This window comes from Gymnogyps californianus, chromosome 1 (genome assembly GCF_018139145.2).
Source record: "Gymnogyps californianus isolate 813 chromosome 1, ASM1813914v2, whole genome shotgun sequence".
NCBI lineage: Eukaryota > Metazoa > Chordata > Aves > Accipitriformes > Cathartidae > Gymnogyps > Gymnogyps californianus.
In genome coordinates this window covers 110,290,123-110,302,369 of record NC_059471.1, presented here as the reverse complement: position 1 = coordinate 110,302,369, position 12,247 = coordinate 110,290,123, and positions in this window count along the sequence as shown.

Below are 12,247 nucleotides of genomic sequence, written 5' to 3'. Positions count from 1 at the left end.
GAGAAGAAATACCAACACAAAGAGGGAGAAGTTATCTGCCAGCCCCCAGTGCTGCTGCTCTTCCCCAGTAACGTTAACATTAACTCTATTTTTATTACTAGCATTGGACCCATGTGAGGCAACAGTGATCCTGCTGCATGCTTTCCTAATGGCGACCAATACAGTTGTTTCTGATAGGACTGCCCCAGCCTGCTGCATTTCTGGGTGCCCTGCTGGGATCTCAGAGAGGCATTGCCTCCATGGTACTAACCTACATTGCCCAGGGGAAGCTGAATACTTGCTACCTTTTCTTTTCCATGCTCTAACACTGAATCAACCTTGTCACGTGCAGGGAGTTTTTTGGTAGCCCTGGCTGTCGATAGGCTCTGCCCTTGCACGAAGCAGCCGGTGGTGGGCCAGACTGAGCCGGAGGGAAGTATTGTGGCACCACACAAACCCCAAGGTGGGGCATAACGATATGACTCAAAGGCCAAAACCAAACTTCATGCTTGGCTTGCTCTCAGAGAGATGTGTTCCTACTGCTGTTCCTAGTAAGCTCATATGAGAAGTAGGGCGTGTGTCAGCTGAAGCTTAACCCTTTTAAATTTTTTCCCTGACCGAACACTTCTTAAAAAAGGATGATGATTTAGTCTTGTTTTCTATGTTATTGCAGCATTGGAAGGTCTTGGATCAGGCTTTTGGATGTTCAGTCGACTTCCGGATCTGCTGCAAAGCAATGGCTTTAGGCAGTGCCTATGTTTTGAAAAATATGCAGATACTTTCTGTGAGTTGTTCAAACTGCTGTGCTGGGTCTAAACTCACTGACCTACTTTAACTTGCTTTTTGAGTGGCTGAGTTTCAGACTTATCCTCATTTTATCTGAATGTTAAATATTGCTTGGTTTTCAGAATTATTGTGCATGGCTCTGTCTGTAGTCAATCTCTTCTCTAGGTAGGTGATTTCCTGTTCTAAATTTCCATTACTAATTGTAGTCATTCGTAATGCACACAAAAAGCTCTGTCCCAGGCTACAATATCACCAATGCATGCTCTCATCCCCGAGTGGTCTTCAGACATCTGGGGCATTATGCAGTTAAGTACTTCCACATCTGAACATATTAAAACAAGCACAAGCAAAAAAGAATAATTGCAAATTGTTTGTTTGTTGCCTTAAAATCCCAACAGTTGGCAGGCTATCAGAGCACCCAGTCAGTTTGCAGCAATGGAAACCAAGTGTATGGGGAAAGATTAGCCACCAGGAGTATTACACATGATTGGGCTGTCAAATTGCAGACGAGAGAAGCAAATCTTTGAATGCTCCGCCTTCAAAGGCAGCTGCCCAAACTCTGTCAGTTCATTTCAGTTGTTGGAAAATGTGGCCCCAGAGCTTCATTCCTCATGGGCAGATGTTAATATTCTTGTGCAGTGCTCCCATTCACTTCCTGAGAGCCGTCTGTCAGCGTCTCTGGTCTGCGAAGCACGCCAACTGTTATCACAAGTTTTTCTTGCGAGGAATTTTCATGCTTCTCTGCAGACATAGTTGTGCAGACTTGAGTTTCACCAATGTGAAAAAAGAACAGCAGTTTCAGACACAGAAACTTCCCCTCCCTTCATTGGGCACGTTTCAGTCTCCGTGACTCGCTTGGTTTGTGGAGTGGCTGAGATTCCTCCCTAGCTGGTGACACCGATGACTGGCTGTATCGCCATTTCTCTACACCCAGCAGATCTCGCTCTTGGAGAGAAAGGGGCTGTGAAACCTTTCTTCAGCAAGCCAGTATCAGCTTGTGCACTGTCTCCTGTATTTTGCTAGTGTCTTACTCCAAATTTCTCCGTGGCAGCTCTAGCAGTCATCACATTTCCTTAGACTACCTTGACTCTGTTAAGTAGCTCGTAGATCTGGGCACAGTAGAGATGCCATACTAGCCGCAGTACTCACCTTTGTCCTAGCAAGACCTAAAGACACAGTGTCGGTGGTGACTCAGCTGGCTGCGAGATTTTATTGAGTCATTGGTGGAGGAGAGTTGCCATCAGCAGAACCGCTCTCCTCAAGCCCCGTCTCCTCCTTTCTGAGCAATCCCCAAGTGCCCCTGCAAGCTCTGGCCCCCAGAAGGCCTCTCCTGTGGGGTGGCACGGTGAGCCTCTCTCTTGCTCCCAGGACAGGAGGACTTGGGAGGAAACGCCGGCTACAGCATGTTCCCACACCGGGCACCTGTTTGGTTTTTATGTCTGCATCATACCTGTCCCGGTCAAAGCAGCAGCGTGACCCAGCCAGAGCAGTACATCAGTACATTTGGTGCCAGCATAAGAGGGTGCGAACGGGTTTGACATGATCCGGACAAGCCCAGAATAATCTCAGCTCTTGGCAGAGCTGAAAGAATTTGTATCAGGAGACTTCAGGCTAGTCAGCACTCGTCATGAGACAAAATGGATCTGCTGCATTTTTTAAAAATGCATTTGAAAGAAAAGTTTGAAAAGTTCCTCTTCTTCATCTTGGGTATGTCGGTTTCTTTTCCCCCTTTTGGGATTTAGAAAAATATGTCAGTGGATGGTGCATGTCTTGCAAGCAAATTCCATATATCTTCCAGCGCTCTCAGATACCACCACCAAATGCATTGCCTGGGCCCCTGCTCTCTGCTCCTCTTGAACACGGAAAAGTGCCTCATCTGAGAGCTCGACAGACGTTATTTTTCCTGGCTCCTGCCATGGCACAGGGATGCTGCGGACATGGCCTGGGCCACCCGCTCCGGCAGGGCATGGCAAGGCCTCACCGTCCCGTCCCGTCCCACTGCCTCCGCAGGGAGTAGGGGTGGCCCGAGGCAGCCCCAGCCCCCATGGCCACCATGGGGCCAGACGGGCCCTGCCGTGAGGGAGGCAGGGAGAGTGACAGGCCCACCGTGGTGCCAGCACCTGCTACCTGACCCGATGGGGATGATGCAGCAGGGTTGGCAGGGTCCTGCCCTCGTGGGTGCTGCGCCTACCTCCTGGGAAGCGGTCATCTACACCAACGGCCTCGATTATATATTTTTTTAAACAAACAACTTCACAGAAGAAAATACCGGAAATTTAGCATCAGCAAGGACTCAACCAGGCACGTAACCTGATGGTCGAGACAAATATGGTACAGCAACAGAGCCGGCTCCTGTGCTTCAAGCTACACCCGTGTGCTTGCAGAAGCAGGAGTTAATAAGTTTTCTTTACTTAAAATCCCCCTCTTGGTAAAACCCTTGTCCGCTCTGGCGTGTCAGCCACCAAAAGCTACTTACAGCATAGCTGTCACATCACACCAGATGCAAACCCTTCCTGCACAGCAGCCCTGATTTTTTTTAAAAATAAGAGCACAAACAGAAGATTCTTCAAGTTTTAAAAATATGCACGTTATGAATGCTTGCCCACCACTCCCTCAGACACCTGGTTTACCAAAAGGGCTGCATGGGGCAGGGGGCTGGCTGGCTGCGGGCTCTCCCGCACAAGGAGATAGACCCCGGTGCTGTGCCTTCCTCCAGCTCTTTGCCTTCTGCACTGGAACCAATGGCTTGCTTATAAAAACAGATGATGGTCTGATTAAAACACAGGTGTTGTTCAAATTTGGGGGGAAGACTGGTGTACATCCCATGTGTTAGCATAAGTACCCTTAGAGGGTGAGTTTCTCTCCTGTAGCAGATAGATACCCAAAGGACAGGACAAAAGTATTTGTACTGAAATTAACTTACACCACTGGGTGAAAAAAGCCCCTTTTTTAAAACCTGTGGTAGCATCTCTAAATCACAGTGACAAAAAACATACAAACATAAAAAGAAATATTACCCCTGCTTTGCAACACTTGCATGCTGTCTATGTTCCCCAGTGCAGATGCTCTAAACATTGCTTTAAAATAATCTTCTCCCAAATGGTATATGACACAGATCCATTGGAAACGTACCGGATTAAATATGCAGATTCAAAAGCCCACAGTTTCTTTTGCAAGAGACCTCCATGGCTCCCTGGAATGGAGACGTGGGCTCAGGCAGCTGCCCAGGCAAATCCACATGCAAGCACCAGGAGCTACTCACAAGCATGCCTGAGATCTAAATTTCATAGACTTCATACTGGCAGCACGGTCGCATGCCTGATTTCTTTTAAGTCGATAAGAATCGGTCACAATAGAGTTTATCAAATAATTTCTTGCTTACAGAGCCATAATTTATTTAGGTATAAAAATGTAAGACCCAGAAGTGTTTGCAAGTTTAATGTTAAGTATGCTTTTCTCTGTTTAAGTTGGGGCAGTAACAACTTGCATTAAAATCTTAGAAGTAATTCAGAGTGACACTGTACCATTTAAAAAAAAACAAACCAAAACATGAGAATTATAAAAGATGGGGCTGGCACTGGGAGCTGAGATTGAAATTCTCAAGCATGGCTGAGTTTGGAGTTGTCATGGTACCAGTGCTACTATGTGTGAATCACAGTACCATCAGATCACACTCTGAAAAGCAGCAGTTTTGCCTGCATATAAAGTGAGCAAAACCTTGGAACAAACTGTTCTGTACCTTGAAGGAACTCAATGTTCACTCTGATCTAGTAGTCTGGATCCAAAGTTTAAAAAGTGGTGAGATTTCAGAAAAACTGGTAATTTTCTGCAAGCTAGGCCTGACTCCACACTGCTGTGATATTACATAGTTGCAATTCTGCAACCAGTGGATTAAGTCAGAAGCAAACAAACACCCCAGCTCTTCTCACAGTGTTGGCCCTTCACACAATGTTGAAGAAACACGTGGCTTGCTTAGGCAACTGCACCTTGTCCATGGCAATAATAAAAATCAGCAGAATCCCTGTCTGTAATCAATGCTTTTATTACCATTAGCCCTTTTGTGCTCTGCAGAGAGCCACGCACATTGTAGCATGGATAATCCATCACTATCTTGTTAAACTTATTTTGCAAAATTTTACTTGAATATGTAGGCTAAGGTTTGCTCCCTTTATTGCTATGCTCCTAATAATAGTGTGCAGCCAAGTGTAAAAGATCTTCTGTCTTCTCAATTAACAGACTATTAAGCTTTCCCCTAAGAGTAATAAACTCCTGTAATCTGGCAGGGGCAGCAGTCCACAGATGCATTTTTTTTCCCCAAAGTGCAAGTTTCCGTTTCCAGATCTGTGCGGGTTGTTCTAAACAGATTTCGCTGAGGAGACACACAGAAGGTATATTCACACTAACTAACATGCTAAATAGGTGAATATTTACCTGGTGTACATCTGGTATACAATTAAATCTAAACTGTTTCAAAATATTTCTTTCATTTCATCAAGTATTCCTGCATGTTTTACTCATAGTACATGAATGATCTTTAAAGACTGTCTCTCAACAGCAGATATTTTTTCTACTAGGGCCACAGAGACTCTGAGCATCCCTGGAAAAGACAGCTGGAAAAAGCAAATTTTTTGTCAGGATGGTTGAATTCACTGACTTAAAAGTGTCTGCACTGTTATGAAATAAATGCAGGAGGCCATAAATTCCAGAACCACTGCTCCAAATTGGGGAGTTGAGGAATGCAGAAACTGAAGATAATGGCAAATGCCCCCAAATGCACAGTCAGATATCTGGGGAACAACATGCAGTTTGCCTAAATTTATATCTAACTGCACTGTTGTTTAGTCTAAGTCTCAATGTTCCCCATAAAAAGGGTAAGCAATGTCAGTCTGCAGAGGTGAGGTGTTACCGACACTCATTAAGTTACATCAAAGGAGAGCCAAAGATCACACCCAAAAGCAAGAAGCCTGCTTTGTTTTCACAGTGGAAAAGCAAAGGCTAGGCATTCATAGCTTAACAGATCCAAGACCAGAAGATGTTCTTGGGTCATTTTAAAAAAGGACAAAGATTTCCTTCCTGAAATTTATGATCTGGAGACTTGGAAGAAAGACCATCTGCCCCTTCTTTCCACAGTTTGCTGTAGAGAACAACCAGGCTCATCTGCTACCTGTACCTGCTTGGCTCCACTGTATGTGTGCAGCCCCAATGAGCACACAGCAATATTATGGAACAAGAGAACGTGTGGGTAGATTCTTTCACAATTTATAGAGCAGGTAAGGTCATCTACTTCATCAAACTGTATAAAACCATGGCTGGTTTGAAATCCTCCCAATAGCTATGCTATAGCAGGTGTAATTTGTTATTTTCTTGTCCCTTGCAACCAGAAATCAGGAAAATTCCCTACAATTCACTACTAGGAAGTCCCATTACATTTTTTTCAGCTTGCAGTGATAAGATGGTATTGTCAGTGCTAACCTTTAACTAAGCAAAGACTAGCCTTGGGTTGCCGTGCAGGGACCACCCACACACCAGACTATACTTCTGTGCTAGTTAAAAGCAACTAAGTATAAACAAAGGGAGCACCCAGGGACTTGGAGTCACCTCTCTCCACATAGCCTTTCCTGTTTTTACCTCACTACTGCTCATTTTTCAGATCCAGATGACACTTCACTTCTCTGCTAAAATCTCAAGGCCAGTCTCATGCAAAGCCCTGAGAGCATGTCTGCATAGCCCTGTACTGCTCTGCCGCTGTGGCTGTGCAGACATACCCACACTAGCTGTAAACGTGTTGGCGTGGGCACAGCAGCATTTCCAAGAACATCAGAGCTTTTAGCCAAACATCTCAATGCATGTTTTAGATTTCTTAATGTATTAAACAAGATTTTTTGCACTTTTTTTTCTCTCTGGGTGATTTAATAAGTAACTTCTTTCTCAACCCACTTTTAATCTTCATTTTTTTCCCCTCATACTTATTCCTGGGTTCATGGAAGTTTTTTTTAAGGGATCACTGGGGAACCCCACAGTGACAGGCCCCTTTTCTGACCACCTCCATGACACAGGCCATAGATAATCATTCTTATTTCAAGTTAAGAAACAACACCCTCCCTCCCAAAATAAGGAATATCAATGCCTAGATGGTGAATTTATCAATTACATAAATCTTTCCCCTCCTCTACTCTTATTTACCATTTTTCTACATTTCATAAGATATTGAATGCTCTGGCTTGACTCAACTCCTGAAAATCATCTCAGCACTATCTGTAAACAGTGTTTCTTGACTAGCTCCAAATCAAGCTCAGTTGTTACTTTGTAGTTCCATACATCCAAATTTTTCCCCTTTCCTTTCCTGCTCTCATCTTCCCCTCATTGCCTTCAAAAGTTGCCTTCAAGTCCCACCGTAAAACCTTTCCCACCAGTTCCCTTTTCTCCTCCTTTCCCCGACAGCCTCTTCAAATGGGAAGTCATCTTTCCCTAGCGTCAAGGATAAAATCCACCCCACGCAGAGGAGCCGGTGCCAGGTCCACTTAAGTCTTCCAAAGAATTTTACCTCAGATGACTTTCCCCTCTCCTCCTCCTCCAGACCTATTGCTTTCACAATAGTTTTCAACAATGACCTCAGCCAGATTCCTTCACTACTGCTAACGTGTACCAGCACTTAATGTACTTTATGTGCCTGCAGTGTTTTTTCTGAGTTTGTAATAGGCTGCAAATTCCTTGAAGCATGTCTCATTATATTTTTGTATAGCTCCACTCACTCTGTCTCTACTTAATAAATAATGGCTACCCTACAAGAATGCTCACTATACACCCCTACTGTTTTAAATATCAGCCCTTGCACTGTCAGCTTTCTTAATTTTTCTTTTGTCTGCATGAGCCATTGTACCCATCTTCTGCATGTGTTTATGTACATGTGCTCATTCACATTTCTCTCCACAGAAAGAAACGCTAAAATAATCCCCTGCACCAAAATTCCTTATTTTGCACATAAATACAAATATTTTGGATTAGCTGGAGACAGTCAGCTTTAAAGATTTTCCACTTTTTTATTCTTCCTAGAAAAGTTCCCCTTCCCTCCCAAAAACCTAATCAGAGAGTATAAAAGCACTGTTTGTTAGTGTTCTTCAAGAAAAGCTATTATAGACATGAGACCTCATGTTTAACTTGCCCTGCTGTTAATATAAGAAATATAAGGCAGATGATAAACAAACAACATGCTGAAAATACACTGAAATCTCGAACACTGGAACTAAGCCTAAGTGAAAGAGCTTTACGCTGAGGACAACACAGTGAGGTGTAGCCCGGCTGAGAAAAAGCACTGTCAGGCTCCCACAAGCACAGTCGCAGTAAGGCACTTTCACTGCTGCAAGGTCTTATTTATTTGTCCAAGCCTATTAGGGGTTAGACCTGCTATACAATCGCAAGCCTGGAGTCAGCTTTCACAGGTTTCAGGTACAAATCATAGCCGGTGCCCTGCTTCCACTCCGGTTACTCTCTGGCTTCAGAAACCTTTCTTCTATTTTCTTCATCCTCATTGGCTTTTAAACTTGCTCATTTAATGCATTGTGAGTGAGTTATATTTCCAAAACGTTTCTCTTGCAAGTACATTTTAACCTAGTTTGACTCAAAGGTCCCAGGCGAGATGACCAAAGCAGGGGCAGGGTTACAGAGTGTGATTTAAATAACCGATGCAGACGGGAAGCAAAAGAGACTGGGGTTGTGGAGTTTACCTTCTACTTTGTGATCTGACACCTGCAAAGACATTTCTAGCAGACAGGTTACCAGATCATAGCAGTTCCATCATCTCCAGGGATTTTCCCATCTGATGGGAATCTTCACATTTAGGTGCTCTAAATAGGAAGGCCAAACCGCATGCTATGCATTTTAACACACCAAAACTTGATATAGGACAAGTGATACTCTCTTGTCTATCTGTCGCAGGTACATGTACAGTTGATATTCTACTAGCATTGAAGTCTCCCTAAAACAAGAAGTCTTTTTTGGTCCATTTAACATAGAAATCCTGACATGCAGTACGGCCATATGCCCTACCTGAAACCTCATGAAACCCCACTGTCAACCACAATGCAAACCTGGGATTCCTCAATCATAATTTGGGGACCATCCCTCTTCTCTTGGTGAGGATGGTGGTAGGAAATACCACCAGTCATGACAGGCTGCAGGCACCACCTGATAGTAATATAGATCTTACCTATACTGTATATTTCCAAATACTGTGGCAAGAGCAACCCTTGCTCATGGCAAGAAGACCACAGTGGTTGCTGCTGAACTTGAGTAAACAGTGATTATGTAGCAGCTGTAATTTCTGGTATGGAAAAAGAAAACATAGCAAACAGGGACTTCTGCTTTTACAGGAGCCTTACCATTTTCGTTCTGTAACCTGACCTTGTTTGCTCAGATGCTAAAGCAAGGCATTCTGGCACCACAGTACTCCTCCTGAGGTCCTTTTCTGCATCTCCCTGTTATCCTGGACTCTTTCAGCAAGCCCAACCCAGTCATCATTCCCTCCAGGATCAGGATGCTACCATCTACCCAGCTGGCCACTGTGTATCCCCCACCCCATTGAGCAGCAGTAGCAGCTGTGGCCAGCAGGGCTCCGTTACATTGCCCCTTTAGTTTGGTACCTCTTTTCATCCCTGCCAGATCCCACGTAGCACCAGGAATTTGCATGCTAGATGGAAAAGACATAGAGCATCTTTCCAAGCACTCCTTTGACAAATCTGCTACTGTAACTGTCTCTTGGCCTTGATACCTTTCTGGACAGAGGTCTCTGCTTCACCGCCTTCTGATCTGGTTCCTTGCTCCAGGGACTGGATTTAGCCCTGGGAGTGCTGTTCTCATTCATCCAATTCTTCCCCTCCTGGTTCCCAGTCCAGAAAAATACATGCGAAACAGTGCATCAAGCAGAAAAGGAGAGCAAACTCCAAGCATCCAGCATGGCTCCTCAAAAAAAAGGAGCCCTACCCTACCCTACAGATGTTTCTGTAGTTGTCAAGAGTTTCATATCATATGCTGAATCCTCTACTTTCCTGTAAAGCATGGGGATCAATGCCACAGGCAGCCACTTTCAAAACGGACAGCACCATCTCAGCTCCAGTATAATCACGTTTGCTTTGGGCCAACTGGGCACACGCTCAAAGGGTGACACTAGCACAGCCGCACCATTAATGCAGGGTAACGTGAATATAGTAGATGCCTGGAACCTGGCTGCTACTTCTGCAGCCCATGCACTACATACTGCCAAAAAATTTCCGTATCCCCTTGATCCAAACTGGGAGATACAAAAACTGAACAAGGCAGAAATTTATACAGTGCTTAGTATCTCATATCACTAACGTTACCGCTTACTGCTCCAGGCATCCTAGCAGCGAGGTACAACAGTTAGCCTGGGTCAGAGGAGACTTCTGTTCCATGCAGGAGGTTCCTGGTACTGTCAGGAGACATTTTGCAGGCAGAATTGTACTGTGTTACAGACATAGTTTGAAATCAAACAAGGGAAAGCAAGCCGTATTGTTCTAGTGTAAGCACAACATAAATGTTTATATAAAAAGAGAGACAAAGACGACAGGAAAACTGGAATAGCACCTTTCTTACTAAAGTGAACCAAGTTTTCAAGTGATAAGCACATGTGGGAAGACAATGAAAAAATCTGCTGAAGCCACTGGATATAAAAAAAGTCATTTTTTAATGTAACTAGCTTTATCCTTAGACCTTCCATGCAAGTTTTAAAGAGTGGGATGTATTCAGTACAATAGCTGCTGTCTGTTTCTAGACAATTATTCCTTCCGCTTCTAAATTAATAACTGCAAATCTATGCCATACAAAAATACAGGATGAATCTCTGGGCTGTTAACATTTTCAGTGGGGGATTTCAGTGCCTTCTCTTCCTTTATCAGCAGCTGCCACTTTTGTTAGCGGTGAGAGCAGCCGCCACCAGCTCTCAGCGTCAGATCTCATGCAAATGGCAGCATTTGGCCCCCTGGGAAGCAACCACTGCCTGCGCTGCTGTTGTGCGTTCCCTCTGGGAAACAGGTGGTGGGACAGAATGGGAGCAGGCAACAGGATGTCAGCTGGACCATGCTGAGGACACTTAAAAAAAATAAAATAAAAAAAAAATTCCCTCTCTCGTTTTCCTTCTCTTACTCTGTCCTTGGACTTGCACCTTCTATTCTGTGTCACACTTAAAAACTCTTAAATAGCAATTTTTTGGGGAAAAAAGGCTTTGTGACATACACTTTGCTTCTTTCTGCCATAGTAAGCAGCACTCTAAAAAATAAAGAGATACTAGGAGTAGGTGCTGTTAGAGGTCATCACCTCTCTTCTCAGTATGCAGGCACCATGCAATGGGGTGAATACTTTCAGTAGGAGAGACCGAGATATACAGCATTCAATATAGTCAACACATAATGATGTAGGACCTTAGGCAAGTACTTATTTCAAAGCAGTTTTTTCTCTAAAAATATATACTTCCCCCGCCCTTCATGGGTGATGACTGGGCTCCCATATAGCTTAAAAATGAGATGAAAGGACTCAAAGTAATAGGGAAGAGGAAGAGGAAAAATGGCATGAGAGTTAGCAGTCGCTCACACAAGAGATGGACATATCACTACATGCAAGGACTAGCTAAACTAACTCCTTTCAGATTTTCAAGCATATTTACAGGCCAACCAACCAGCTATTGGTACTTCTGCATAATGAAATGCAAGGCTTCTTTTGATTTTGGACTAGGAAGTAAGTAAACTTGCATCAGTAATACTCTGAGATTTAAGCAGTGATACTGAACTACAGTTAGTTAGTATACGATCTATGACATGAATAGCTGCATGAGGTTTTTGTTTCCTGGATGTATCTAATTCTTGCTGCAGATGCTAATGAAGACTTTCTCCCTGCGACCATGTTGAATAGAGGAAAATGAGGTGGGATTAGAAAGTAAAAGGCACTTGACAATAATATCTTTGTAGCTTGCTACCCTAAGATTCTCCTTCCCTCTCTTTCTTCCTCCTCCCCTTAAATTAATTGCGGCCCAAGAGGTAACTAACACCCCCAAGTCGCTGGTTTGCCACAGCAAACACAAAGGACAGGCACACAGATACATACAAGCGTGGGGGTAGCGAGTAGCAACTGAAGGAACACAGGCTTCCTGCATGACCGAAGGCGAATCACATGCTGAGCCATTTGTAAGGCATGTGAGAGTCACTTAGGTTTCTTTAAAAAAACCCGAGTTTCTTTCAGAGCCAAATGTGAATAACACATTTGGAAAAGAATTGCACAATTTAACAGCTAACAGAAGTATTAAAGGAACTTCCTTCCATCTTCCACAGAACCCCTAGTAAAGCTTTTCCCAAGTCACAGCATACAAAAGACTGAGTGTCAGGGCATCCAACTCCAAAACGTGCTTGAATTTCATCTCTTACGCTCTCCCTCGGTACCAGTGACGAGATTTGGCCATGGGTTCTAGTCAGGCAGA